This window comes from Bidens hawaiensis, unplaced genomic scaffold, assembly GCF_021521415.1.
Source record: "Bidens hawaiensis isolate Kalapana, Puna unplaced genomic scaffold, B.hawaiensis_p1.1 tig00025332_1, whole genome shotgun sequence".
Taxonomy (NCBI): domain Eukaryota; kingdom Viridiplantae; phylum Streptophyta; class Magnoliopsida; order Asterales; family Asteraceae; genus Bidens; species Bidens hawaiensis.
In genome coordinates this window covers 100,719-105,541 of record NW_027494036.1, presented here as the reverse complement: position 1 = coordinate 105,541, position 4,823 = coordinate 100,719, and the positions used below count along the sequence as shown (strand labels likewise).

General features: G+C 36.1%; 1 pseudogene across 1 annotated transcript; it reads right to left on the bottom strand.

Moving 5' to 3' along the window:
• Positions 1–443: 443 nt before the first annotated feature.
• LOC143571274 (putative pectinesterase/pectinesterase inhibitor 41) lies at positions 444–2,887 on the bottom strand (annotated as a pseudogene). The gene is made up of 2 exons (XR_013142068.1): positions 1,876–2,887; positions 444–1,212 (listed from the first exon to the last, which is right to left on the bottom strand). The product of XR_013142068.1 is annotated as a putative pectinesterase/pectinesterase inhibitor 41 (transcript).
• Between the last annotated feature and the right edge of the window lie 1,936 nt (positions 2,888–4,823).

Sequence of the window (4,823 nt, the reverse complement as noted above, 5' to 3'; positions counted from 1 at the left end):
GAAAATGAGCGGTGGAATTTTGCTAGCATTAGTTAAGTCTATTAAAAATATACAATGAATGTGGAAATTTGGTTCCCAATGTGGTCAGAAGTCTTGGCATTCATTATATATTGTTGTCTTCATTAAAAGCATACAAATGCATTTGAGATACTTCCAATTTTACGACAGATATTCAAGATAACATTTTTTTTATCGTTTTTATGTTCAACTCTATTCGAAACACGAGTAATGTAATAATTGTGCACATAAACTGCACATGTATTTATCATATAAAGATATCATTGTCCATGAGGGTTTGTTTATTAGCCAAACACTGAATCCAACTCGAAGCAACAAGAACCTGAATTAGAAAATAGCTGAAAAATCGACCCGAACTAACCCGAAGCCAAACAAAATGATATTTATTGCAAATGCAACTATATTAGATTTATTAAATATTAAATGTTATACATCACTCATTTAAATAAAAGAACAAATCAATCACCCGTGTTACAATGAGTCAACTGTTAATTCCTGTACATTTGTACTCAAGAATCACAATCCACCGTTGTAAGGTACCCCGGTTTGTGGTAAAAACTCGTCACCCATTACAAAGCTAGACGCGGTAAAATTTACCGCGTCTGTTGCATTTATTACGTGAAACCCTGGCCAACTAACTCTACGGCTAGTATCCGAACCTGGACCTGAATTATCAAACTCAGCATAATACGAAGTATTCAACGCAAAATCACCCGACCATTCCCGCCACCCCCGCGCCCTCAATCAACGTGTCCATAAACGTCTTCATATAAACCGTTCTAGAATATTCTTTCCACGGCCGCCCGAGATACGTCTTGGTCGAACCCAAGTCTTCCGTGGCACGGATATTACAGTTTTGGATCGAGGTCCCGGTGTTCTGACCCGGGTCGGTTCTACCTTGGGCCGTGATGGCGTTGAATTGACCCGACATTGGTAACCGCGGGTAGAGGTTACAGTTTTGTAACACGGCAGCCGCATTGCCGAATATGAAGTCTACGGTGCCGTATATGTCGCATTCACGGTAAAATTGTCGCAAGGAGTGCGCATATAACGTGTCTTGGTAGCCTTCGAAGCTGCAGCTGTAGAATGTCGATAAATCGGCGCCGTTTCGTAATGCGACGGCTTGGTGCTTTATTGCTCCCGCGGTGTTACGAATTGTTATGTTGACTGCTACGAAGTTTGGCGCCGTCACGACTGTAAATCAAAGATTGAAAAAGTCAAATTACCGGTGTAAAAGTAGTAAAAAAAGTTGAAAGGTCAACTTTTTCATAACATTTAAATATTGTGAAATGTGAATATTAACATCATTTGACTAGTAAGTTTGAAAAAATAAAGTCATAACGTTTTTTATAAAAATATTATTTTGAATATTCTGGTTTCCGATTATTTTATTGAATTTGTGAAGATTAACAATTTATCATCTTGACTAGTAAGTTTGATAAAACAGACGGTCTCTCTCTCTCTCTGTTTTTTTTCTTAAATTCACTACCAGAAAATTTTGTTTTTAGTAAAAAAATTGTATCAGCTAGAATTTTAATATGTCGTGTTCATAATCTCCCACATCAATATAGCAGATTTTTTTTAACGCAGAAGAATAGATGAAAATCTGTCACGTCAAAGTTAAAATCTATTTAAATTTGTTTGTATTAAATTAGATTTTTTAAAGTAGCAAATTCAAATTTATTTAAAAAAATAAAAGCCATTTTATAAAACTTATTATCTTAGCCTAAAATATTTAGGTATTTGAACTTTTGCTATTTAAAAGACTATATATTATTTTAACCAAGGTGATCTGGAAAGTAAAAAAATTTATTATTTTTTATATTTGCTTTTGAACTTTAACAACTAATTACTTACTGAATGTAGCAGAATTGAAAGTGGTCCAGCCATCCACCACGTTGCGGTTTCCGGTGATCACCGTCTGATTAATCCCATCTCCGATGATCATCAAATAATATTTATTCTTCGGAATATTAACATACTCCTCAAAAACACCCGCCGTTACATAAATCAAAAAGTAACCGTCCGCAGCTTCAGATTTATTGGGCGCAATATTAATCGCATCCATAATGGTGGTAAAGTTACCAGACCCATCTTGACTCACCACCACAATATCACTAATAACCACCTGGTCACCACCATCATCAGTCTGCAGCAAATTCCTCCTTCCCGCGGTCTCGAATATAGCCTTTGTTCTTTCGGACATTACCAAAGGCAACCGTCCGTTGTTAAAACCCGAGTGTTTTTTATTTTTACGGGTGAATGAGGAGTGTTTTTTGTTCTTAACACCCCACCCGCGGTTGAATAAGGACAACGACACGCTGTATAGTTTGTTATCGTTAGCGAGCGGTGCCAAAACGCCGTTTTTGAAGCTCCAAGAGGACGCGATGGCTTGGATACCGTCGATGCATGTTTGCGTGTTGGTTAGAATCGCGCTAAGCATCGTTTGGATATCTTCGGATTTCATTGCGGAGAGTGCGGTTTGGGATTTCCCGACGGTTTGGAACGCGTTTGTGAGGAAGTCAACGTTGACTCCAGCTAAATATTGGCAATCTTGAAGCGCGCTTATTGCGCCCGTGGTTAAGGTGGAGGAGCGGCGGAGGTATTTATCGATTAATTCGGAGAATTTATGAGCCGCCGAGATGGATTTGCGGACGGAGAAGCGGCCGTAGTCGTAGACATTGGCGGTTGAGTTGTTGATGGGGATGGTTGACCGGCAGAAGGAGGGGTAAGGGGTGTATTGGCAGACGGTGGTGGCGGAGGATGCGGGTGGGGTGGCGGAGAAGGCGGGGGAGAGGAGGAGGGCAAGGAGGAGGAGGGTGGTGGAGATATTGATGGAAGAAGTCATTTGTGAAGTAATTGCTTGCATGCATGTAAATATTATTATGTTTGTGAGGTGGATGTGGTGAGTAATAAAGGGTGGATGGGTGAGTCATTTATAGTATGTGAAGTAGTGGAATTGGGATAGAGTAAAGTCAACGGGTGCATGGGAAGGCTAGCTTTAAACCGCGTCTATGTTTGGTTGGTCTTTAGGATGCAACTTGTACATTTTTTAAATGAAAATAAATTAATAATCCAAGTGTTTAGATTGTCCTAAAACTAAATTATGCATAGTTATGTTAGCATTATGAAGGTTATTTGTGTGAGAAAATCATACAATAGGTATTTTGCATATGGCATGTCAAATTGAATAAAAATTTATCTTTAAATCTAGAAATTAATACAAGGAATTATTTTGTGTATCTATAAACTTCCATCTCACCAACTCACATTATATTTCAAATCTCTCTAGAAAAAACCTTTATTTGTTTCATAACACAATTCTTCACAAACCTCATATCAAAAATATTAAAATTGTATTTGTAAAATGCATAAATTTTTTTTAAAAAAATAGGGTGTATTTAAGATTCCTAGTCACTCGGGGGGTTGACCCTTTTGTTTAATCACAAATAGGGTATTTGTGTTTAATATTGGCGAATAAGTCATTTGATCTAGGTGTTTAAGAGATGCGTCAGGAAGTGTAAGAGGAGTGTAAACTCTTATCAGGACTTGGTATAGTGACAAATAATTTTAATATCTTTTAATAAGGATGGTCCAATTCTATTTGCAATTGATAACGGCGAATAAAACTAACAGTAATTTATATTAGCGAATAAGAGTTATTATCAAACATAACCTATTTAAATAAACTATTTTTACTCTTACAAAGTATTCACCACTAAAAAACTACCAAAACTCTATATGGTAAGAGCATTCCCAATGGATTCTTTAAATTTTGTGAGGGGGTTTCCTATTTTTTTAGAGATGGTTAAAAATGGTTGTGAGAGGGGGAGAGGGAAAATGTTACTGTTTATGATTAAATTTGGAGAAACGCACTGTTCATCCTATAATTTTTTAATGTTTTTAAAAGTGGTTGTGAGTGAATGAGAGAGAAAAACTAGTGTTTTTAGTGTAATTATAGAGACGGAGATGAAGAATTGAATGTGAATGCTCTAAGATATTGAACGTTTATTTTTATTTAACTCTATAAATACATGGGGACCATAAAGAGTTTTGGATTCACTTGAATGCATAGTAAATTCAACATGTTTAGATTTTTAAGTAGTTGGATATTTTGTAAGAAGAATCTTATAGACGGGCCATATCATATGACATAGATTCTTTTAAGAGTAATGGTTGATTTAATTAGGTTATATTCGATAATAACTCTTATTCTTCAATATAAATTGCTATTAGTCTTATTCGTCAATATTAGCTGCAAATAAAATTAGTCTACTTTTATTCACTACTACCAAAAGATATTAACCTTGTCATTACCAAGTACTAAATAAGGGTTTCTGATATGACACTTCACTTACACTTTCTGAAGCATCTTTTACACACTTAGATCAAATGGCTTATTCGCCAATATTAAACACCAATAACCTATTTTTGATCAAGCAAAAAGGTCAACCCCTAAGTGATTGGGAATCTTAAATATACATCATATTTAAAAAAAATTCATATACATGTGTATGTATGAGTGGTCGACCAACTCATTTGGCTCTAGTTTGCAGCCACAACCCTTTCTCATGGACTTGAGCTTCACAACGCAAGCAAGTTTGGCTCCTTAAGTTTGACAACCTCTACATAGAACCGGACCTTTGGTTCCAATACGCATTGTGTGTGCTCTGACCTTCTATGTTCATGTTTTGACAGATTTTATTAAAGTTTTTCTTTTCCATCTTTATCTTTTTATTTGACAAGTTGGATCTAAAATGGATAGGTATTAGTAATCTATAATCACATACATGACTGAACCCCGT